The 27,395-nt window shown below is 32.2% G+C and overlaps 1 long non-coding RNA gene across 1 annotated transcript in view; it reads right to left on the reverse strand.

Moving 5' to 3' along the window:
• LOC147801894 (uncharacterized) overlaps positions 1-27,395 on the reverse strand; it is a 203,963-nt gene that overhangs the window by 165,378 nt on the left and 11,190 nt on the right. The window contains exons 3-4 of the long non-coding RNA XR_015430533.1: positions 23,728-25,325; positions 11,715-11,766 (exon numbers count right to left, since the gene is read on the reverse strand). This is a non-coding gene — a long non-coding RNA (uncharacterized LOC147801894). The remainder of the gene's footprint in view (positions 1-11,714; positions 11,767-23,727; positions 25,326-27,395) is intronic.

Here is a 27,395-nt window from a genome sequence, read left to right on the forward strand (position 1 = left end):
ACCACGAAAACCTGCCCTGGTAAGATGGATGGCAAGGGAACTCTATAATCCGTCTACCACTGAGGATATTTTACGTCAGCACTATGGTCGATCGCGCCGCGTGCAAAATTCGAATCAACCAGTTGTTGCGGGGATCTAACCTGGGTCACCTCGTTGAAAGGCGAGTGCTCTATTCCCTAAGCCACCATGTCTCAGGAGACACATATTAAATTTTCTGGGAATAAGTAAATTAACCTCAAAAATTAAGCAGGCGTATACTGCACATTACATCAATGCAACTGGTCCGCCTACACAGAGTAAACCTAGTCCAAAAATATAGGATGTTGCAAAACAAGAATTTCAGTTTATGATAGAGCAGGGTATTCGCCAGCCCTCGGTGTCTCTATGGTCGTCTCTACTACTTAAAGCTTAGGAAATATTCAACCAGTTCACTAGAGGAAATTAAACACAGCAACAACAAGACGGTACTCGATTCCCCAACAATAAGACTTCACCCACGCGTTTCATAACAAATATTTTTTTAAAGATTGTTTTCATATTCCAGTACACTCCAGACGACAAACAAAAAGTTGAGAACCCTTTTTGGCTTTTCGAATTTTGGTCTGTGCCGCAAACTTTTCAGAGGTTCATTAATAAGTGCAAAATTTATTAGATCTGCGTTTTTGGAGATTTGCCTTATCGCTACGTTAACCTCGGTGAAATCTTTATTTTTTTAGTGAATCAGAGGAACAGCCAGGGTACGTAGCCAAATCTCTCAACAAAAAATAAGCACCTTTTAAGTACTTATCAAGCACTCAAAAAATATTTTTAAGCACTCTATACTTTAAGAAAATGCAAAATAATTTTCAAAGACTTTACATGATGAAGATAAAATAACTAGTTTCTGACTCTTTTCTTGATTATATTAGATACCATAAACAGATAAATAGATTTCGGTTCGATATCAGAAGGTGGAAAATGATGTCTGAAATGGGGAATATTTTGCAAAATGTTGCAGATTTGCACATAAGAGTGCAATAATCTTACCGAACCCAGCTCAGTAGACGCACATGCGGATTCGCAAGTATTACATCAAACATGTAAAATGATTGGCGCTTTCATACGCTATGGACCGACGGTACGTCACAAGAGATTGTGGCTGAATGATTTGTGAGAATGTTGAATAGAACAATGTGAAAAACATGGCTTTGCATAATACGCTGCGAAATCGACATGGTAAAGAAAAAATCTCATTTTCGAAAGGAAAAATGAAGCACTTTTTAAAAATATCCAATGAAAAAAGCACCTTTAAGGGCTTTTAAAAAACGAAAATAAGTACCTTTAACCACTTTTTAAAAACGCTACGCACCTTGACAGCACAAAACGCATGTTCGAGCCGTATTTCAAAAATTAAACGAATATGCTTTAACGGTAAGCGTATCAAAATGTCCGTTTGGAGTGTCAGAAATTTCGCTTTTTGGAGAATTAATAACTAAAGATAGCAACAAACCACAACCTGATAAAATATACACTATTTTAAGTTACCCGCAGACAAAAGCAATTAAGAATTGCGAAGATTTCTCTGATTTCTTAATTTTTTGTGTTCTACCTGAACTTATTTAGATGATTTTTTGGAAGGCTCAAAGAGCGGAATGATAATCGTGTGATTAACTGGTCAGAACAGGCCATGAGCGAATTTCAAAATTGCAAAACCCTTTCAGCAAACGCTACGCAGCTTGCGCATCCTAACCTCGATGCAAATTTAGAATTGCCGCGCGTATGCCTCGGATTTTGTAACGGAAAAATCTTTATTTCAAACAGAAAATGTACTTCTTCAACTGTTAGCATTTTTTGTACTAACTATACGAAATTGAAAAACGCTATAGCGCTTATCATAGGGAGTTGTAATCAAGCAATTCAGTTAAGTGCTCGAAATTTTGTTTTGTTCACAGAAAACAAACCACTCACCTATGCATTTAAGCAAAAGTGAGATAAATGTTCACCCTCGTCAATTAGATTTTTTTTATCTCGGTTTACAACTGATATAGGATACCCAAATGGTTCCGATAATATAACAGCAGATGCGTTATCAAAAATAGCTTCTATAAACAATACCAAATCCTATAGATTATAGCAAAATCGCAGAAGCTCAGGAAAATGATAAAGAATTTAATCGTTTAATCAATATTTCCCAAGATTTAGATTTTAAAAACGTAAATATGGCTGATACAAACACTTTTTTTTTATACTGCGACATTTCTACTAAAAATGTTAGACCTTTTATTCCAAGACAATTGCGTACACAAATATTTGATAGCATTCATTACTTATCACACTCCAGTACGAAAGCAATTAATAAACTGATTGTTAATGGATTTATTTAGCCTAACTTATGTAGAGATTGCAATATGCGGTCTAGTTACTGCATGCCATGTCAAAAATCATAAGGCATACTAAATCCCCTATTTTTTTTCTTTTCCAATAAAGTCCAACCGCTTTGACCTTATTCATCTTGATATCGTTGGCCCATTGCCACCATCCAAAGGATTTTCATACTGCTTAACGATGATCGACAGACTTACTAGATGGGTGGTAGTTGTTCCGATTACAGAAGAGACGGTAGCTGAGGCTTTATTTAAAAGCTGTATTGCTCGCTTTGGTAGGTAGGTACTTTATTTACCTCTTACTAGAGCTACACAATGAGCTATTGGCGACGGTCTGGAAAACTTCTCTGAGGGTGATCCGAAGACATTCCATCACAAATTGGATGGCTCTCCTGCTTGGCAGCCCGACGACCTGCTCTCGAACTAGAGCACTTAACGATAGAACAGTTTAACGAGGACCGATATCGCACAGTCTCGGTCCCTACGCAGGCTGGTCAAACGGGTCACCCACCCGCTTACTGAACGCAGCGAGTGATGCTTGAGTTCGGTGTTCTACTGGGAAACGTATCTTTATGATCAGTCCACTGCGGGACTGCCCGGTTTAGGTCACCTTCAGTGATAACGATCGACCAGGGTCACCAGTTCGAGAGTAGACTCTTCAAAACTCTAGCACATCTCGTGGGCATCATCTGGGATCCTCACCTTACCATCCTCAAAGTAATGGAATGATAGAACAATGGCACCGACCCTTGAGAGCTGCCCTCAACGCCTACAATGCAGACTGTGGGGAGAGTAGAAATCGACAATGCCAACCTATATTTATCAAAAGGTACCTCAAGATTGGATCGAGTTAGCAGGTCTTATATACTAATGAATTGATGTTTGATAATCGCAATGATAGTTAAGCCATACTACTCCGCCACCAGACTTTTATCAGGGATACAATTCGATGAATGGATACACCTAGGACAGTGTTAAGTTTCCCGGATTTTGAGCATTTGTGGTGAGAGTTGTATTCAGTTCATGGTAGTGTATGTGGTCTCTCCTGTGTTGCTATTAACAGTCTAGAGCAGGGGTTTCCAACTTGCATGAGACCGGGGGCCACAATTAAAAACAAAAATCAAATGGTGGGCAGCAACTTTATCAAAATTTTATGCAGGACTCTTTTACGTTTGAAGGAACATTAAATGTTACTGTCAGATTTTTACCAAGTTGCACAAAACAAAAGTATTGAATTACAAATTAAAATAAGAAGTAGATTTTTAAAAATATTTAATTGTTATTAATAATATTTTTAAAAATATTAAATAAATCATAAAAATTCGGGCTACACTAACTTTAATGTGCACCTATGTATTAAACAATTTATGTGCAACAGATATCTAATTGCTAAGATATAAAACTTTAAAAAGGTTAGTATTAAAACTTACATAGTAGCACACAAAATGTTCAATGAGAAAATTGAGGTTTGTCTGCTGCAACCACCAGAGAATAGATATTTACATTTAAAATTTACAAATGTGTGTGTAAATATTTTCGTCCTAAATCAGTGGTTTCAAAAAGTTAAATCGGAGAATTTCTTCACGAAAATTTCTGATACACGCATGCTAAATTATATTCACAAAATACGAAAAAATAAATAAATAAGTAAATAAAAAAGAGCAACATACACAATTATTTTTGTATTTGAATAAATATTTTCTTGGATGCAAAACCTGAGAAATAAATTTTTTTTGCTCCATTGGTATGTTAAATTTCACAGAAACAAAGAAATTAGGTTCTTATTAACGAGAAAAGTATTTTAAACCCATATAGATTTCTTACGAAAATTGTCCGTAAAAAATGACAACTAATATATTTTAGTTTGAGGGCCACAAAAAAAGGCTTTGTGGGCCTGATGCGGCCCCCGGGCCGCCAGTTGGAAACCCCTGGTCTAGAGTGCGCAGGATCACGTTGTGTGTAAATGAAACTGAGAAGCTGAAAAGTTTTGGAAAAGGAATGGTCTACGAGGAGAAAATTTGAGCTTCCCCTTAGGAAAATTTGCCATAGGGAAGCCTATGGTAATCTATGGCAATCTATGGCTATCATAGAAATTTGTATGGCAAGATGCCATACGCCTATGGTTACCATAGAGATTTGTATGGCAAAACCCCAAAAGCCTATGGCTACCATAAAGATTTGTATGGCAGTATACCATGGACCAATGGTAACCATAAGGATTATTTGTATGGCACGTCACCATTGGCCTATGGCAACCACAGAAATTCGTATGGCAGTATACCATGGGCCAATGGTAGCCTTTAAGATTTGTATGGCAGTATACCATAGAGAAAAGCTGATCTAGATCTCCACCAACGAAACAACAACTTCTATGGAGTCTTCAAAAACATCTTCTAAAAGAAATAAATATCCATTATTTCACCCCGAAGTTAATTAAATTCAACATGTAATCCCGCAACGCATTCCTGGTGAGTCTTTTCCGGCTTCCGGGTGGCCAATTTTGCTATTTTTGAGTGTTTGAAATCCGATGTTCCATTCTTTTAGGCTTAGAGTATCAGACCGCCATGTTAACGTGTCATCCACTTCAAGTGGAATCTTTCGCTAACTTTGGCGACTTATTTTAATATTTTTTCAATCTCATTCTTGGTCAAAAACATTTTATTGCAAACGTCTATGCGTTTGCAATAAATGCGTTTGCAATTCTGCTGATGCGTTTGCAATTCTTCTGAATTTATTAAGTTTTTAATTTCCGGCAGTCTGGTACTTTTATTATCTGTATCTTTTTAAAATATGTCGCGATTGGGTATAGGTTTTCGCTATGTTAAATTTTGCCATTTGCAATTCTGCTGATGCGTTTGCAATTCTTCTGAATTTATTAAGTTTTTAATTTCCGGCAGTCAGGTACTTTTATTATCTGTATCTTTTTAAAATATGTCGCGATTGGGTATAGGTTTTCGCTATGTTAAATTTTGCCATTTGTTGACTTTGTACACTTTAATTAATATCTTGCTGTTTATATTTTTATCTAAATTTTTTATATTTCTTTCCCCCAACTGTTTCTGATTAAACGACGTCTTTCTTTTTATTTTATCACCCTCCCTCTGATTTTATATAAATTTTTAAAGTCACATCACTTTTCCATTATTAATGGTGTTCTATTCCCCATAGCAATTTATAAACTATCTTCATGATGAAAAACGCGGTTAAGTGCTTATGATCAAGCCAGATCATCATTTCTTTAATAATTAAAATTTTTTAATTCTTTTAACTTGTTCGGTGATAATTTCATTTTATTGCTGTCATATATCAATATCAAAGTCAGTGTTTACATTCTTATTAGTTTTTGATTTTAATTCCACTTAGGTTCTTGCAATGCTTTTTTACATTATCTTACATACGTTAGGGCTTTATATTTTTATTTTGGGTTCAATTTTTGCTTGCCATTAAATTGTTTTTATCATGTATCTGTGTTTTACTATCTTACAACTAATATTTCTTAACTATCCACATACATTTGTGCAATGTTCTGTTACATATTTATACATAGCTTAGGGTCATCACTTAACTAGATTTGCTGGATTACTGGTTGAAAATTATTTTGCTACAATATTATCAACGGGACAGTCCCAGGCCATATCATCTGCTGCTGTTACCAAAAATGCTTTTAACAATTTAATCTTTCCTTAAGTTTACAACTTTTTCGTCATAGCGATGTCCTATACTCAATTAATTTTTATTTACTATCCCTGACCAAGTGTCAATTTGTCAATAGCAATTATTAATTTTACCAATTTTAATCATGTCTTAAACATGTTTTGTATTTATCAATGTTTCTATATTGCGTTCTCTTTTCTAACTGTGCTTAACACAACTCAACATAAATTTTCTGAGTTTTATATCCCTCACTAGAAGGGGATCAACTAATTTAGCCTGTTTTCTATTCTTAGCCTTTCATAGTCTAATACCATCTTTTTTATAGATAAAATTTTGTTCACATGCCACCACTGGTAGCACCGTTACATATTCGGCTTTTGTCCCGTTTGGTCTATTTTAAACTAATTTCGCTTCGACCACCGGCCCCACTCTTTATCTTTTGAGTTTTCATAGTATTTTATTGTTTTAGTAGTCTGTTTAATTTTTAGCTTAGTATCACATATCAAAATTTAAAAAAACTTCATACTCGCTCCGACCATCGGACCATTATTTAAATTTGCTTTCTTTTAGGTTCCTATAATATCTGACGCTTATCTAACTAATTATGATACCAATCAACCAAATTAACGTTTTTTATACTCGCTCCGACCTCCAGACTCAATTTCTATTTTCTTGTTTTTTACAGTTTTAACAAATATTGGTTGCCTGTACTCAATATATTTTGTTCCTAATCAACATAACCAATGCTTTCCCCACTCGCTCCGACGGCCGGACCCATTTTCTAACGGTTAGTACTAACCATTTAAAATTTATTTGAATTAGAACAGCATTCAGAAAGGATGCTGCATGTGAAACAGGAGAAGTTTATCAAAGAAATGTTTTTAAAAAAAAGCTTTCTGGATATATATTTATTCTACAATTATTAAGTTTTGCATTTTTAATATCCATTGCGAAAGATTCTTGTAAGTAACTATTTTTTGATGTATGATAAAATATCAACCAGAAATGTTGCCATAGCTGTATGGCAAAGGTGTACCATAGCCTATGGAAAAATATTTCGTCATAAGCTGTAGCACATCTTAGTTTTATGGCAGAAATTTGCCATATAAAAAATTTGCCATAGGATATTCCTATGGGGTTTTGCCTATGGTAAAATTTTGCCACACACTTTTGCCATATACGTATGGCAAAATTTTGCCATACATGTATGGCAAAAGTGTATGGCAAAATTTTGCCATAGGCAAAACCCCATAGGAAAATGCTATGGCATTTCTTATGGCAAACCTATGGCAAATTTTCCTAAGGGCAAAGTGTCATATTTTTTTAAAAAAAACTAAAAGCTATTTTGGCTCTAATTTTTATTCTGGTGGAAGTTATTTTTTTTAAAGCAATTTTATACAACGGGCTAACGTTTTAGGGCATAACTCAAACTTGTGGTGCAGTGGACAAAAATTCTGTAAGATTTTTTTAGGCATACAATTTTTCGGCGCATGGGCCAAATTAAAATTTTGGAGAAACGGTTTGATGGGTTAACGATATCTTATACTAAGCTTAACATTTTGAGGAGTAATTCATTCGTGATTTCTGGGTCAGAAATGAGCTAAAACTAATTTTGGATATAAAACTTTTTAGCGGTCAGGCAAACGGTATTTTTTAATGGGATAACGTGCTTTTACGATTTACTATAAAATGGACTGACCTTTAGCGGCAAAATCCAAACTTGTGGTTCCTAGGTCAAAAATTAGCTTAGCCCCTTCCCTCTCTTTCCCGTCAAAATCAAGGGATCAGCTTTCGTCTCCCACTTCTCGTGCCCGTGATACTTACGGGTTATACTATACTTATTTATTTTTTGTAGCTTTTCAGTCAGAAGGGATCAAAAAAAAGATAAGCAAAAATAAATAAAGTTTTTAGTATTTTTTGCATCGCCAGTAAAAAAACATAAAATTCTGTTGTTGTTGTTTCTAATGCTACTGGCTAATACCAACAGGCCGGCGTGGTAAAACTAAGCGAATTTTAGGCAGAGGTGCGTTTCTTGTGCTTCAGTGACGCCATTTATGGCCAAAGATACGAATTCAATCACACACACACATCACACCCCAATTACAGAGTGGACGCATTTATTCATCCACAGGTCGTAGATTTGACCTGAACCAGAGAACGATCAATCTCGAATTCAGCACTTCCAGAGGTATGATTTGTTTTGGGAACATAGAAGACTTTGTGACCCGACAGATATACCATGCATTAGTCACCATTTTCTACACGGGGAGTCTTCTGCTTGCGGTGCTCGAACTCATGACCACTTGGACATTTGCCCAACGTCCTAACAACCAGGATATCCTGACCCTCCTTAAAATTCTAAATGTTAAATATTTTCAATTCCTAATTACCATTTAGAATCAAACTTTCACGTGAAAGAATTTCAAAAAAGTTCTTATGTATGTATACGTATTAACCAGTTTACTTACAGCGCAAAATGACAAAACAAAATTTTAATTTTTGAATAAAAAATATTAATTCTCAAACCAAATTTTCTTCTGTGTTTGCAATATATCACAAATGTAACACAGTTTTGTCAAAAACAGGAATAGATAGAATTAAATAGGATTAGATAGATAAAATTAAATGGGCATTAAATAATGAAATATATTTATTGCTGAAGAAGTATATTTAATGCTAATTAAACATCAAATTATTTTATACACTGCATTGAGTACTTTATCAAAATTATGTATGATGTGAATAATGAAAATTTATAATCTAAAAGTTACATTATCTAACTTCAAGCTCAGAAGAAAATATTGTTTCTTAATGTATTTACTTATTCCTTTGATGTACTCGCCACTCTCACCAGTTTTAACCAGTTTCTCACTAATATTTTCATTCCCGCAAGCTTGGCGAGAAAAAGTTTCATTTTATTTTATTACCATCGTTGAACAGCTGACCCAATTTTGGGTTTACGACAACTAATGTTCAACTCCGTAGCCCTGTAATTTCGAACCTACTCCAGAAGACAAAGGAGCTCCTGGATCAAGTAGTGGGAGAAATTTGCACTTTTCGACGGAACTAATCCACATTTACGTTTCATGGAGAGGAAGACCACGAGAACCTTCTACTGTTAGTCTGACGACAAGGGGACTCTAACTCATGATCGATCAGCCCCGTGGTCGGTGCAAGCCGGATGCAGAGTTCGTATTACCCAGCCCTGGCTGTGATTCTAACGCGGTTCACCTCATTGGAAGGCGAACACTCTGAACCATCGCGGCGCATGAGTAAAGGTTTTGAAGAAAAGGTAACCCTGTGATAAACATCCTCAGTCTAAGGCTGATTACAGAAAAGACGGTAACTGAGGCTTTCTTTAAAACCTGTATTGCTCGCTTTGGTAGGTAGGTACTTTATTTACCTCTCACTAGAGCTTCACAACGAGCTATTGGCGACGGTCTGGAAAACTTCTCTGAGGGTGATCCGAAGACATTCCATCACAAATTTGGTGGCTCTCCTGCTTTGGCAGCCCGACGACCTGCTCTCGAACTAGAGCACTTAAGGGTAGAACAGTTTAACGAGGACCGATACCGCACACCCTCGGTTCCTACGCAGGCAGGTCAAATGGGTCACCCACCCGCTTACTGAACGCAGTGAGTGATGCTTGAGTTCGGTGTTGTACTGGTATCTTTACGATCTGCGGGACTGCCCGGTTTAGGTGACCTTCAGTGATAACGATCGACCAGGGTCACCAGTTCGAGAGTAGACTCTTCAAAACTCTAGTATATCTCGTGGACATGAAAAGAGTTGTTCCATCCTCAAAGTAATGGAATGATAAAACAATGGCACCAACCCTCGACAGCTGCTCTCAAGGCGTACAATAAAGACTGTGGGGAGAGTAGAAATCGACAATGCCAACCCATATTTATCAAAAGGTATCTCAAGATTGGATCTATTGAATTGATGTTTGATAATCGTAATAATAGTTAAGCCATTCTACGCCGCCACCAGACTTTTATCAGGGATACAATTCGATGAATGGATACTACTAGGACAGTGTTAAGTTTCCCGGATTTTGAGCATTTGTGGTGAGAGTTGTATTCAGTTCATGGTAGTGTATGTGGTCTCTCCTGTGTTGCTATTAACAGTCTAGAGCAGGGATTTCCAACTTACATGAAAACCGGGGGCCACAATTAAAAGCAAAAATCAATTGGCGGGCCGCAACATAATTTTATGCAGGACTCTTTTATGTTTGAAGGAAGATTAAATATTACTGTCAGATTTTTACCAAGTTGTACAAAACAAAAGTATTGAATTACAAATTAAAATGAGAAGTAGATTTTTAATAATATTTAATTGTCATTAATAATATTTTTAAAAATATTAAATAAATCATAAAAATTCGGACTACACTAACTTTAATGTGCACCTATGTATTAAACAATTTATGTGCAACAGATATCTAATTGTTAAGATATAAAACTTTAAAAAGGTTAGTATTAAAACTTACATAGTAGCACACAAAATATGCAATGAGAAAATTGAGGTTTGTCTGCTGCAACCAGCAGAGAATAGATATTTACATTTAAAATTTACAAATGTGGGTGTAAATATTTTCGTCCTAAATGAGTGGTTTCAAAAAGTTAAATCGGAGAATTTCTTCAAGAAAATTTCTGATACACGCATGCTAAATTATATTCACAAAATACAAAAAAAAAAAAAGAAATTAAATAAAAAAGAGCAACATACACAATTATTGAATAAATATTTATATTGCATTTGAATAAATATTTTCTTGGTTGCAAAACCTGAGAAATAAATTTTTTTTGCTCCGTTGGTATGTTAAATTTCACAGAAACGAAGAAATAAGTTTTTTATTAACAAGAAAAGTATTTTAAACCCACATAGATTTCTTACGAAAATTGTCCGTAAAAAATGACAACTAATATATTTTAGTTCGAGGGCCACGAAAAAAGGCCCCGCAGGCCGGATGCGGCCCAGTTGGAAACCCCTGGTCTAGAGTGTGTAGGATCACGTTGTGTGTGTAAATGAAACTGAGAAGCAACAGCGCGAGGAGGACGATGACTCAGTCATAAATAGAAAGTCAACTTTTTAATGCGTACCATACATAAAGGTATGCTTCTTCATAGCACGTCAGCAGGTCACAAATATGGGAAATGCAGAAATCGACAATGTCAGCTTTCATCTATCAAAAGTACCTCAAGATTCAATCGAGTTAATATGTCTTACAGTGAATTGATGCTTAATAAACGTAGTTATAGTTATGCCACAAGACCATTGGTCAGCCTTCTTACCGGCTATTCTCTTGGGCTTTCGAGCTGTATATATGGAAGATTTACCTCCTTTTCAAATCAGACGATATGATCGTTCAAAAAAAGTACGTTTTTGTGTCTGATCTCGTAACTTAAAATGGATGAATTATTGTTTGAACAAATTAATTAGCATGTTTGAAATGACCCCCTTGAATCATTCATATTGAGACCAAGAGAGTGAAGATCCAATCATCAGATCAAAAATTATTCAGAGTGGTCCATTTATTATTTTTTTGTACACTGTAAATCCGAATTCTTGTTAATAGCTGCAGTAGTTGCCCATTTGTGTTGTAGTTTAAAAAAAAATATTGAAAAATTTTAATTTTTGGTCAAAACACGTAAAGGTATCAAAATAAATAAAACATGAAAATTATATTCTTACCTATATTTTGTTGCTCTACGTTATTCAGCTCAATCGACATCATAACTCTTTCCTATAACAAAAATAGGTGCTATAGTAGAACCATACTTCAAAAAAAGCAGTCTATATCGCACACTAAAAAATGCATGGTGTGTCACAATTCCATTTATAATTTAAAAGTTGCATTCTTATGTGCTTTTATAATCTTAAACAAAAAAATATTTAGTTTCTTAATTTATTCCTTTGCAGTGCTCGCCACTCTCACCAGTATTTTTACTCACGCCAACTTGGCGAGTAAAGGTTTTTTTTTATTAATTTTATTTTATAACCTTCGTTGAACAGCCGACCCAATTTTATGGGTTTACGACAACTAATGTTCAACTCCGTAGCCTTGTCATTTTGAACCAAATTCAGAAGACAAGGAAACTCCTGGATCAAGTATAGGAAGAAATTTGCTTTCGCGGAGGACTTTCTGATGGAACTAATCCGCATTTACGTTACATGGAGAAGGAAACCACGAGAACCTCCCACGGTTAGTCTGACGGCAAGGGGACTCTAACCCGATCTGTCAGCACTGTGGTCGGTACAATACAAACCGGATAAGTAATTCGTATCGACTGGGATTCGAACCCGGTTCGCCGAATTGGAAGGCGAACGCTCTATTCCCTGAATCATCGCGGCGACTCAGGGAATAACTTTTGAGGGAAAGGCAACTCTGTGTTAAACATCCTCCGTCAGGTGAAGAACTAGCACTTATAGTTTGACTATAGAAAGAACTCCCCTCGGCGCGAAGTTTACAGCAGTCTGCTACTTTGGTAACAAGAAATAGTGCACCTGGAATAAAGGAGCTCCTTTTCTCCCTGGTTCTCTTTCTCTCTCATTGACCCGAGTCACCCAACACCCATACTTGAAATAGTTAAACGTTCGTTCCAACATTTGATTTCTAAGGAACTATGGTAGAAACTATGATGAACAAACCATCAAAACAAGTTGCTATTCTTGTGTTGGACCATCATAGATCGATCAGAATTTCTACAATGGGGTTATTGTTACTTATGTTGGTTACCAACAAAAAATATAATGGAATTATTGATGGTTATTGATGATGGAATTATCGTTGGTTACCATCATGATTATGTTGTGCATCAAGGGAAAAGTATCAAAAATTTTGACTTGGGTAATCTTTTTGGTTTTGTTTGGTTAGAGTAGGCCATGGCTCGCCAAACTTTTTTGATCATGGAATTTGCATTTATATGCATTTATTTGCATTTATATAATTTTCCGAAATCTCCATCGACCCCCATAAAAGTGATTTTCTGTTAATTAAAATAAAACTCTATTAGATACGGTGTTTGTACATTTATTTTATTATTTTAAACATTTATTAAAGTAATAGTACATTGTGTAACAATAGTTTTATGAGAAAATAAGTAAAGTTACTACAGATTTATTGCTTCTGAATCAATGAGATGGGTGTGCCTAGTGTTTTTTTGCAAAGTTCGCTATAGTGGGTTCAAAATTGGTCAATTTTAATCTTAAATTCCCTCAAAACTCCACATATATTTCTGTACTTAGTTAAGATTGAATTTGCGTAACTGAAACCGGCTTCAACCTTATAGGAACTTGTAAATTCTAGCATAAATGGCTGAGCTATTTCGTAAAGTTTTACATATTTTTGCATTATATTTATATTTGTCCAAAACTTGCTTATTGTTAAACTTTTAAAAAGCGTCTTTGCTTCAAGATCCGATAATAATTCAGCAAGCTCATCTTGCAGGTTGATATCCACGTTTTCAATTTGAGCAGAAAATGGCACAATAATCCAATCAGGGATGTCAATGTTTTCCAAATCAACAAAGCGCAGTTTAAAATCGTCGCTCAAGTTTTGAAGATTACCTGTTTATGTATAAAAGTTTTAATAATGACACTGCAAATATTCAACACAGTTTGCAAAGATAACTGAAACTGTGTATGATATTTGCGTTTGTAACGTCAATGTTCGTCACACGTGACATTTGGACAAGAGCACATTGACTTATAAACTAGTGCAGAGCTCGTATAATATAATAGTGCAGAGCTCGTGCCACTGGTACGTAAATACTTGTTTCACCCGAATAAATATACGTTTATTAATTTATGTTTTATAAAGAAACTGATATTAAGTCAATTATAAAAAAATTCGCAAATTTTATATACTGATTTAGGTATGTGTGATTCGCGTATTAAAAACTGTTTTTTCTTTGACCCCAATCGACCCTTCCGATTCGGATCGACCCCCATTCGACCCACTGGTTCAGATCAACCCCCGCTTTTGTTACAAAGATCCCTGGGGGTCTATATAGACTACTTTGGCGACCTCTGGAGTAGGCTAATATTTTCTCGTGGTGAACTAACACTAGGAGGTAAGATTTAGTTTTGTGGTAGCCAATTTCACAATTAAACCCTAATTTTCTTAAGACGAATCTTGTTTCGGATCAAGGGCTAACGAAAACTTTTGGATGATTAACCATTTTCAATAAAGAGCTTAAACTAGGAGGAAAAATCCCCTTGTATCCCTAGCCATCAGGCTAACCGTGGGTGGTTTTCCTCTATGTAACGCAAATGCGGGTTAGTTCCATTTAAAAGCCCTCCACGGAGGCAAAATTTCTCCCAATACTTGACCCAGGAGTTCTCTTGTCTTCTGGATTGGGTTCAAAATTACAAGGCTAAGGAGTTGAACATTGGTAGTCGTGATGGATAGCCCAACAAATTGGCTCGGCTGTTCAACGCCGGTTATAAAATAAAATTAAAAAAATTAGTTTACCTAGCAAAGAAGTGTTTTCGATAAAAAAAAAAACAAATAGCAGGTTTTCTATTTTTTTAAAAAAATACTTTTTAGCGGGATGGGTAATGAAAAGCTTTTGTGAGCAAGCATAGGCTTCCTATATCCTCATATAAAGCTAACTCGGTATTGTAAAATCTAAAATATATTTTGCTCTAAAAATCTTCAATTTTTAATAAGTAAACAAAAAAATTTTAATAAGAAATTTAAGAGGCAAATTTTTTTTCTTCTTGCTACTGAATTTAGTTGAACTCTTATAATTAAAATATAATTAAGTTTTGAAATCATTTACAATCAGCGAAAAAAATTGCGTTTCATAGAAGCTTTTTTTTCTAACACAATTTTTTTTTTAAAAAATTGTACCAATAATTTTCCGTGTACAAATTTTAACGTTAAAAAACTTTGTAGACTAACTGCCACTACAATTTTTCAATACCTATTCTCAAGTATATAAAACATGTTAACTCGATTCTATCCTGAATTTCGTTTCGATAGATAACTCTGAAACTTTCGTTAACATACTCCTCGCATTGGACGCCTTCGGACATGAACTGAACACGCCTATCTTGATAGTCGCATTCACTTTGATTTGAACACGTCTAGTTTGATGGATGGAACACAGTGAACAGTTGACTTTCTATTTGTGATTGCAACGTTATCCTTCTCGCGCTTTTGCTGCTTGGTGTAGATTGCGCACAACGGGGAGCTGCAAACACTGATAATAGCAGCAGATGAGTGATCACGCACACAACTGTGATCTTAACACAGCTCTTTAAATCACAGATCAAAATCTGGCGATCTTAATACAGCACTCCTGGCCTCTCTTAAAAACAGCAATAAATCGTACACTGATATCTATTCATAGAATTCCATCCCAAATAAAATTCTGGCGGGAGAGTAATGTAGCGTAGCTACCACTACATTTATTCAATACCAATTAACTAGTATATAGCAGTGTTTCTCAACCTTTTTATCATCACGGTCCTGTCAACGTTTGATAATTTTACTACGGCCCACGGAAGAAGGGAGCAGCTAATCCAGATATGTCAAATTAGAATGTTTAATTAGTTTTAGTTCATAAAACAGATAGCTCTCAGCATTATAATCTTCGGAAACTTTTTTTTCCTCTCAAAAAGATAAATGATAAAAACAAAATTGTTTCATTATCAGCATTTATATAAAATAAATGAAGCAGTCTTACGCACCGTAATGTATTAATGAATATAGGTATTTATGATTAGAACTGCAGTATTACATTCTGAAAATAAAAGTTTAAATTATTTTCATAAGATCAGATAAAAGAATCTTAACTTTCTATTTTATTTCATTTATCTCTAATCTTGTCAAACGTATTAACTCATTCCTGCCCTAGCGTCTTCTTAAAAGACAGTAAAAAAGTGAAAAAAAAAATCATTATTCGAATTTATATTTCTAATCATGAAAGTTGTAGCATTTGTTTTCACGTAAATCTGAAAGATACAAATAAATTTATTACCACTTTTTTAAATTCGGTATTTTCCATACGTTAGTTTCTTTTTGTGGGCAAACTCAAAAAAGGAAAGGCAAAGTTAAAAGGAAAATGGGACAAAGTTAGAAGGAAACCATTCAGGCATGCTTAGTTTTTATACAGCTTTTATATTGCACAAAAAATTGCAATTGTGATTTCAGAAGTCAAAATATTAAATTTAGAAGTTGTGACAATGTTATTTATAAGAATCTCTTCGTTTAGAGCCTGTCCAACATTGAGCCTTAACACCTTTCGAGCTTACGAACGCTTTATTTCTTTTAGTGTGCCTTTTCTTAAGTCAGATAAGCACTTTTCAGATTTAAAAAATAATCTGAATGCTTTTAAAACCAACCTGTTTTCGAAATAGTCCATTTGATATATTTTAAGAGCTTGAAAAAGAGTGTGTTTTCAAAGTTTTCATTTATAATTAAATAATAATTTTAGTTCATATTTTCATTCTTATTTTCCCCTTCATATTTTATCGCTTAGCTTGAAAAAAATTTATAAATAAATAAATATGAGTCTCATTTGATTTGTCAGAATGAAGGTAAAACCTTTCCTGTTTCTCACCGAGAAGACTGTGTACATACCTTCGTATATAGTAAAACAGAAAAGTACATACCTTTATTATCTGGTAAATATACCTTTATTATACGGTATATACCTTTATATATGGATAAATACTATTAATATTGAATTTATACTAAGAGGATGTTTTCTTCAGTAAGCATGAAATTTAGCTTTTTAAAAAAAAAGAAAGACAATGACCTAATTTCTATTGAATTAGAACTACACTCGGACTTCTATTTAACGAACTTCCATTATGAATTTCTGTATTTTGCGAATTTTTTCGAGGAACCAAGAACATTTTGGAAATTTCTTCGAAAAATAACTTCCAAACAGCGAAGTGAATTTTCTGTTTAACGAACTTTTCTTCGAGATCCACTTTCCCAATTTACCAAAATATTTCAGAACATTTTAAACTTGTTAACGCATTTTATAGGGGAAATTACCTTGAATTGATTTTTGAATCCGCTTAACTTTTAGAGAAAGCAATGAAATCCTTTTTTGTTTGCATTTCAAACGAAAAACGCAGATAAAATTAACTGATTTTATCAGTAGCCATTAAACTTATATGAACGCATGTGGTAATGTATGTTTAAAATTACTCTTTAATAAATGCAGCTATAGTTTTATACATAAATTTAGCTTTTTTTTTAGTTGAAAATGTATGCAGAATGATAGTATAACACTGGATTATGTTTTGCTATATTCTTGCTTTCCATGCAGATTTATTTTGCGGTTAAGATTTATGAAATAAACAGTAGATACTAGTTTACCAGATAAAAATGTATCAATTGCTTTTTTAATTATGCCTAGTGTTTATGAATTTAAAATGCGTTTTGAGTCGTTTAAGTATTTCAAAAGGTGATTTTTCTATTTAACGAATTTTCCTTATAACGAACTCATTATCGGGATTTAGCGACCTCGTTAAATAGAGGTCCGACTGCATATGTTTTATTCTAGGGAGTTTCTTACTAATTATGAGGAATAATTTTCTGACAGAATATGAGTGATTTTTTATCACTTTGAGTTAGTTAAAAAACAAATATGTTGAAATAGTATTTACAACGATATTATTTTTTCAAAATAATTATAAATTAAATGTGTCTTAAGCGGATATCACACAAGGGAAAAATAAGAGCAACCATAAGCGGAACCTCAACTCTTAAGGCAATTTCGCAGAGTTGTTGATAGGGTTGCTGAATTGCCAAAACATTTGTTGGTAGCGGTTATCATATTTTGTTGCATATCTTAACTTTTAAATTACATTTTATTTTTTTCATGTGATCCTATCATCTCATTCTTTTCCAATTTCTTTTTTTAAAAGGAGGAAAATGAAATCACAGACGCTGTAGAATATTGATTGATATTCGTTTAAATTTGTGCATTTTAAAAGTCTTTATTCAGCTACAAATAAATATTCTGAACACTACACTCCCATATTAGTGGAGCAGCATAGTATAAAAAGGATTATGATTTCTTGCTCATTATATGAAAATGACATTAAGATGTAAATAAATTCCATGTTGCATCTCTAAAGGGATAAGGGGGTAAAAGGAGGATAGAATTAAATACTATCTAGTATTTTTTTTTATGTTGAATCAAGTGACTAATATTCTAGAAGTTATTTATGTTTTATCTATTAACGTAAAGTTTATTTATCCATATTTACGTATCTAGCATTGCTAGCTAGGCAAGTGAGGTATCGTGTACGTTAAATCGAATAAAACCAAGCTGTCTGACTTAATACTTTAGCAATTCAAAAATTTATAAAAGTTTCCAGCGTAGAAAGAACAATTTTTTTACTTTGACTTATACCACTTTATGCAACTGACATTGCTATCTAGACAAGTGAGGCTTTTCTTCCAATTTAAATGTTTATGCTTAATCTCATAAGATAGTCCTTTGAAGCAATTGTTTAGAAGAAATGAGGATTTAATGTATGAAATATGCAATTGTGACTTACCTTTTAGTCACGAAATATTTATAACATCAGAACCATTAGATCTATCAAATCAATTCTAATTTTTTTTTTAAATTAGCCTAAAAAATATATAATAAATAATGTCTGACTTGTCTATACAATAATGTCTCGGAATTTTATTGTCATTAACTACAAATATTATCATGAATATCACTTTCATGAAATAACAATTTTTTTTTAAAAATTGCTTTTTAAAAATACAAGATTTTCAATGTCATACTTACAATTTATTATTGTAAAATTTGAAACATTCATTATTTATGTAAGATAATTTAATTAAAATTTACACGATTTATTTTAGGACAAATTTGTTGTATGTTAGTTTACACACTAAATAAATTCAAATTTATTAGTAACTAGAAGGAAAAAAAAAACAATATTTTATTAATAGCATACTTTTTATGTACCCTGTTATTTTTGCTATAGGCTCTTTAAACGTGTTTTGCATTTTAAATAATACAAGAATCAGTTTAAAAAATGAAACTTTTAATATCAATACTTAAAACTTCATTCATTTACATTCTTTATTTTATTTTTCAATTTCAATCATGAAAACAATATTACTTCTCTTCCCTTCTACACTAGACAAATCTTATATGGTTTTACAAAATATCGGAAATAAAAGAAAGAAATTACTATCATGATAAAATTTTACCCACATATTATTAGAATGAGAGAGATTATAAATACCATTAATTTGAAATCAGTTAAGCCTTCAGGTATCCGTTAAAAACTAATTTTAAGTTTGATAGATATTTTGATTATAGATATTTATTTAGATAGATATTTTGATTTGAACGAAGGGAGGTATATTTGGTTTTGTAGTTTTTATGTTTGGACTGAAATTTCGTTTAAAAAATAAATTGTGTTTGTAAGTTAAGACTATTGAAAAGAAAAGTACTATATCGAAAAATTAGTAAGGTAAACTTACGTACTAACTGCCATTGTGGAAAAGTAAAGTATCAATAGATAAATGTAAAGTATAAATAAAAAGTAAAGTATCAATAGTTAACTTTGAATAATAAGAAAAAACCATTATTCAAATTTGTTTCATTAGTATGATGTAATAATTATTTATTCGCTTTAAACTAATAACATTAAAACTTATTATTATAATTTGTTCCAATCAAAATTTTCTTTACTTTGGAGAGAAATAATTCCTAAATTAATATAGATGATGAATTTTTCGGGCATTTCACATTAAAATATTCGCCAAGCAACTAGCCAAACTTTGCATTATTATTTTAACATATGAAGCATAAGAGATTGCATTTCTTAATTTTAATTTTTAATCTTTATTTCTGTTGATTAGAGAAACATGTGTTCTATTGCTTGAATTTTTTAAATTTTATTTGTGTATTAATTTTATTTTTCCCTAAGAATTCCTTAATTTTTCAATCGCTTATTTTAAAGCTAGTTAGAAAATTCAGAAAACATGTTTAGTAAACATTTACCTTGTCCCCCACAAAGTTACCCTATTTTACGGTAATTATTGAAAAGTTTTTTTAAAAAAGGTAGTAATATATTATATAAAAATAATTTTTAAAATAAAAGATTCCACACTTCAAACTGCTCTATATTCCACAATCCCTTTCCCTTTTATTTTCTTATCTGTTTCTACATTCATCTCCTCTTTATTTTGGTATATTTTTATTAGCATAATATTTTGTTTAATATTATTCAAAGTTAACATACATTTATCTATAGACACTTTACATTTCTACAATGGTAGCAAGTATGTAAGTTTACCTTACTAATTTTTCAATACAGTTTCATTTAGCATTTCAATAGAACGAAAAATGTTTTATAAATACAAACTTTTGTTGCATTGTTATAACGTATAAAATATAACGAAGATTGTATTTCTTATTTTCAGAATTTTAATATTTGCTTTTAATTTTTGTACCTGTTGAATGTAAAAGCATGTGTTTGATTATTTGAAAAAGCTTAATTTTTTTAATTTGTGAAATAATTATTTATTTTTTCTTACGAATTACTTTAATTTTAGAAAAGCTTATTTTAAAACAAGTTAGAGAACTCAGGAAACATGTGTGGCAAATATTTACCTACTCTCTCACAAAGTTACCCCATTTTTCAGTAATTTTTAAAAATACAAATTCCCAAAACCCCTATCTATTTTTACATTCATAACCCTCTTTTAATTGGTGTATGATGATTTGCTTAATATTTTGTTCATTATTTTTCAAAGTTAACTATTCATATTTTAATTTTTATTTATACTTTACATTTATCTATTGATCCTTTACTTTTCTACAATGTAAAAATGTAAGTTTAAATTACTAATTTTTCAATATAGTTTCATTTTCAATAGTCTTCATTTATAAATACCATTTATTTTTTAAAATGAAATAAATTTCTGTCCTATCATAAAAACTATAAAACCAATAATACCTCCCATCTTTCATTAGTGTATAGAATAATCTTAGAACTATCATCAAAATATCGATCAAACTTAAAATAAGTTTCTGAGTGATACCTGAAGGCTTAACTGATTTCAAATTAGTGCTATTTAATCTCACTTATTCTAATAATGTGTTGGTAAAATTTTATCATGATAGTAATTTCTTTTATTTCAGGTATTTTGTGGAACCCTGAAAAGTTTGTCTGGTGTAAAAGGAAAGAGATGTAATATTGTTTTTATAATTGAAGTTAAAAAACAATAATTCAAAATTGAAAATAAATACACTTGATAGTAAATGTTTTATTTTTACACTGATTTTTGTGTTATTTAAAATGTAAAATGCGCTTAAAGCCTATAAGAAAAAAAATAGGGTACATAAAAAAATTCTCTTAATACAACATATTTTTGTCTAGTTATTAATAAATTTATATAGTATATGTTACAATAAATTTGTCGCAAAATATATCCTGTAATTTTTTATTAAATCATCTCATACCAATAATTAATGTCTTAAATTTTGCAATAATAAGTTGTAAGTATGACATTGAATTCATGAAAACCAATCCTCTTTTATTTAAAAAATGTTTCTTTTTTAAAAATTGGTCTTTTGGAAATGTGATATTTTTGATAATAATCAGAGCTAATGCAATGTAAATTAATTTTATTACAATTACGTAACAATGAAAATTTGAGTCATTTTTGTACAATCAAGTCCAGCATTATATAATATGTATTTTTTAGACAAATTAAAAAACAAAATTAGAATTGATTTGATAGATCTAATAGTTTTAATGCTTTAAATATTTCATGAGTAAAATGTAAGTCAAAAATTTTATATTTCACGCATTAAACCCTCATTTCTTCTAAAAAATTATATCAAAGGACTATTTTACTGGATTAAGAGTAAAAAATTAAATTTGAAGCAATGCCTCACTTGTCTAGATAGCAGTGTTCGTTGCATAAAGTGGTGTAAGTCAAAGTAGAAAAATTGTATTTTCTACACATAAAACCTTAATAAATTTTCAAACTGCTAAACTATTAAATCAATCAGCTTGGTTTCATTCTAATTCGATTTAGCGTAATGATATGCATAGGTAACGATATCTTATTTGCCTAATTAGCTATGTTAGATACGTAAATAGGTATAAATAAAAAAACTGTACTTTTATACATAAAACATAAATAACTTCGATATTATTAGTCTCTTCGTTCAACGTAAAAAAATCATACTAGATAGTATTTCAGTCCATCCTATTTTTATCCCCTTAGCCTTTTAGAAATGCAACATGAAATACATTGTTAATATCAATTCCATATTATGAGCTAGAAATTATAATTCTTTTCATACTATGGGGCTCCACTAACGTGGAAGTGAAATTTTCAAAATCTTTATTTGCAGCTGAATAAAGATTTTTAAAATGCAAAAAATTAAACGGATATCAATTCAGCGTCTTTTCAAGCCTCTTATTCAAGCTCTTAAAATATATTAAATGGATTATTTTAAAAACAGGTTAGTCTTTGAAAGCATTGGGTTTATTTCTTAAATCTTAACAGTGCTTAGCCCTCATACGGAAAGACACATTAAAAAAATAAAGCGTTCGCAAACGCGGAAGATGTTAAGGCTTTATGTTGGGCAGGCTCTCAAACGAAGGGTTTTTAATAAATAAAATTGTCACTACTTCTAAATTTAATATTTTTACAACTTAAATCGCAATTACCATCTTTTAATTCATGTAATTTTGAAGCTGTTTACAAACCAAGCATGCCTGAATGTTTTTAATTTTATCTGTTTTTGAGAGATTAATTGGCTGTTGCGAAAGTTTCCATGTTTTCCGAAAGCTATCCAAATTGTTCAGTCGTAGCAAAATACTTATTATAAAAGATGTTTCTTGCTTTTTGAAATTTATCACCAGATGTTCTAGATCACCACAATAGTTGAGGAAGTCTTTTCATATAAAAAGAAATCTGATAAGTACGCCAAGAAATTTATGTAAATTTAGGTAGTTACAAATTTAGAAATACTTCCACGTACTTTGATTAATAAATTACTACACTCATTTTTGACCGACCTTTTGGAACACTGTGTTCCTCATTTTGAGCATTCTGCACGTTAAATCAACGCGTGAAAACTACAGAATTTAAAAAAGTTATAGTAAATTTATTTGTACCGTTCACTTTAACGTTAAAATAAATGTTACAACTTTCATGATTACAAAGCCAAACATAAATATTTACATTATTAATACAGGGTGAATAACCAAATTTTTCCAACAAAAAATAAGCACTTTTAAAGAACTCAAAAGATATTTTTAAGCACCTTATAAAAAATATCTAATTATTAGGATAGGTGCACTAATAATTTTTCTCCTTCATATTGCTGAAAGTTTTTTATATTTATGTCAACAAAATGCAAAATAATTTTGAAAGCTACATGATCACGATAAAATAACTAGTTTCTGACAAAGAATTCTTTCCTTGATTACATTGGCCACCATAAAAACAATTTATGCGCAGTTTTAAATATATTCAATGTTGAGAGGATCATTCTATTTTGTAAATTATAATTATTTTACACAATTATGTAAAAAAATAATTATTCAAAATTAGAAATAATTTAACTATTAAAAAGGTTATCAAGTGTATTTTTTAGATTTAAATAAAAGATATTTCACTGTCTTACCAGCAAATAGGGGAAAAATTAATAATGTAATAATGATAAAAAGAAAGGTCACGTACCTTTTCTTTCCCATCTCTGAAGCGAGTCAGGTCACCCAGTCACTGGTTGAGCTCTAATTCTCCGGACAAATCACCAATGGAATGTCCATCAGCAGTCAGTTGGCTCCCAACCAAGCGGCAGGTCTTTTTGTTCGGCAAAATATAATATCTTGATTGATTGATATGGAACCACAGATATTGGACACTTCTGAATATTTGCCTTCGTAGGTGTGGCACATAACATAGAACTGCTTGACATTTTCTGGCCTCCATTGTTCCGTCTTCAGCTGCAATATTATGAGTTCTGTTATAATCATTTTTGCAAAACACATTAGGTGAGTAATTGGCAGAAAACAGCATCATTTGACACCTTTTAGACACCATGCGGTGATTACGCGAACATTGATTATGATGCCCCTAAGTCGAAATCATGACTTCAGCTTTACCCAAAACGAAAATTCACAGTTTTTCCAAATCGAAAAATCACTTTTACCCAGTCCAATGAAACACTTTTCCAGGCGTTCAGATCACAAAATGCTCCATCATCGTGGAACCTCTTGGCAAGTTCTCGCCTGTAACAGCCATTCGGAATTCAATCTCTTCACAAATGTTTCATCATTTTTTTCGCCACCTCACCAATCTGCAGGGCAAACTCATAAGTAGGTGATGCAAGTCCGGATCTGTTCTTGCTTAACTAGACAAAAGAGCCGTGATGGTTCAGGGAATAAAGCGTTTGTCTTCCACTGAGGTTAACCGGGCTCGAACCCCGGCGATTGCCGGTCGATACGAATTCCGCATCTGGCTTGCACCGACCACAGTGCTGACGTGAAATATACTCCGTGGTAGATGGATCATGGGTTAGAGTATCCTTGCTGTCAAGCTAACCATGGCGTGGTCTTTCTCTCCATGTAACGCAAATGCGGTTTAGTTCCACCAAAAAGTCCTCCACGAAGGCAAATTTCTCCCAAAACATGATCCAGGAGTTCCCTTGTTTCTAGATTGGGTTCTACGTAGCTGAACATTAGTAGTCTTAAACCCGAAAATTGGGTAGCCTGTTCAGCGACGGTCATAAAATATAAAATAAAAATAGGCAAAGTGAAAGCTGATTATGTTGTCTGATTATGTCAACATAATCAGTCCGATTATGTTGTCTGGGGGATCAGCTAGCAAGAGTTTTTTTCTTGACTCTTGGAGGGAACATTAAAAGGCCATTGCATATGTTATTCTTAACAGATTTTCGGGCAGATGGAGCGAAAATTTTCACTGAATACAGAGCAGAGTCACCGTTCTTTCGCAAAACTTCATGGGATGAAACTAACAGATGGGTCGTTAGAATCTTTCTCATAATGGATATTTCAGCCTCCGACAAACGAATTTCCTCATTAATCATTCTGTAGGATTTGCATCAACTTTAACATCGTTTTTGTTGGTGTCAGTAGGAGAAAGGTATATCGAAACTAGGTCTCTTCAATGCATGCTTTTTGTGTTTGTAGACCTTTCTGGAGCTGTTGATCGAGATAGTAGAGAGCTACCAGCTTCTTATGGCGTTAAAACAAGCTTAGAAGAAAGTCTAGAATAATCTAAAAGCTGGCGCAAGTCTGTCATTTAGGCTGTCATATCTAAAATCGATAAAAAAAATTTTATAAGAAAAATAAAGTCGTTGCAAAAACTAGTTAAATAAAATAGTTATTAAATTCAAAGAACAACAATATTTACTATATATATTTAACATAAAAAACTTCAACCAATCTTTTTTTGTTTTTCTTTTCTGTAAATCTCTTTCTTAATTTTCTAATGAAAACAAAACTCTCTTTCTCAGACTTTAAAACTCTCTTTTAAACCTGTCTTTTAATCTATTTTTAGTTCAAGTATGCATTAATTAACCTTGACATTTTTCCCTTTGATAACTCGTGAGAAAGCTAAATTTCCCTTGACCAATTAGTACAATGATTTCCTTTATTCCCTATAATGAAGCATTTTACTGATTTACTTCGGAAGATTTTCCCTAATTTTTATTGAGGAGCACGACGATTATGTGACTTGAATGCTCGCTCCTTAGGTATGTGTCTCAAATGATATTCAGGTATAGCCTGGTGCCTGAAACCTGCTTAATTCCACCTCTCGGCTATTTGATATTCATAATCAATAACTGATAAGACAAAAATACAGTCTGTAATTAAATTTTGAATACAAATCTCAGTCATTTCTTTTACCCAAATAATCACGGTGATATAAACAAAATGTAAGAAATATTTCTTGCAAAAGTTTTTTTTTCCTTCACACCATTAGTTTACGCTTAAATAGCAGTACACAGGAAAAGGAGAGATCTTTTTCAACTGCAAATTGTTATCAAAGGACGCAATTTAACTTGGTGAAAAGCAATTCAAAGAAAGCATTCAAGTTTGAGTGAACGCAAAGCAAGAATATCGCTCAAATAAAAGCGTATTTCACTCAAGTTGAGTTAAAAAATTTTTTACTCTTTTTTGAGTAGGGGAAATCACTCTTTCATTTTAAGAGAGCACATGGTGTCAAAAATTCTAAAATTTTAACATAATACTATTACAACTCACAAAAATAGATTCCGTTTAAATTATTTGTAGCCTAGAAATTTCTTTAAAAATATTTAAGCGATGTAAAACCTCTTATAATTTACTTAATAAAAATATCTTAAAATTGAAATATATTTTTCACTAAATGTTGAGACTTATTTTGCACTACAATGATTTGGTTCTAAAATTAATAATTTTAAGCCCTAAAAACTATCCTAGGTAAATTAAAGAATTTAACACGCATTTACTTTTGCTTACTAGCATATTCATTTTAAGTTTAATTTTATAAAGAGTAAAGTTTTTTTATTGTTAAAATTATATGGAAAATTTTTATTATGTAAAGCAATTAAAAACATCCTATGGGTTTTAGTTATTTCGATTGATCTGTACTTTATTTTAATAAAGGAATATTTTTTAAAATTAGTTTTTAATTTTTTAATTTTAAATGAAATCTAGTAGTTAAAAGTATTTAATTTTGCGCAAACATAATTCTAAGATAATTGTTAAAAATAATTCAGTGGTGTTCGCATTAATTTTATATAAAAATTACTACGATTAATGTCAGCATGCCTGTCTAAATACTTGGGCAAAGGTCAATCTGCCTTTCATTGGTCAATCTACTGTGCAAGGGACACTTCGCGCAAACCGCTACTATAAACTAATTATGGTAAGAACTCAGAAAGAATAACAGTTTAAAACTAGCATTCTATTAATTTTTTATTTTAATATTCAAGAATTTCTTCCTAGAACTTTAAAATTTTCCGTCTTCTACAGTAGGCATGAAATAAATAATTTATTCTCTAATTTAAATAAGCAATTTTTGGGGTCAGTTTGCTAATCGGAGAATACAAAAGTCAAAGTTTTTGATGGTTTTCTATTGATGGACCCACATAATCTTGACGGTAACCATCAATAATTCCATCATGAACCATTATAATTTTTGGTAACCTACATAAGTAACCACCAAACATATAAAATAATTGCCGCTTTCATACGCTACGGACAGACAGTACGCCGAGATGGATTGTGGTTGAATGAATTGGAAAACCATGCTTTTGCATAATAAGTTGCGAAAATCGACATGGTAAAGAAGAAAAAATCGCATTTTCGAAGAGGGAAAATTAAGAAATTTTTGAAAAC

The sequence above is a fragment of the Parasteatoda tepidariorum genome, chromosome 11 (assembly GCF_982258835.1).
Source record: "Parasteatoda tepidariorum strain Cologne lab strain chromosome 11, Ptep-v5.0, whole genome shotgun sequence".
Lineage (NCBI taxonomy): Eukaryota > Metazoa > Arthropoda > Arachnida > Araneae > Theridiidae > Parasteatoda > Parasteatoda tepidariorum.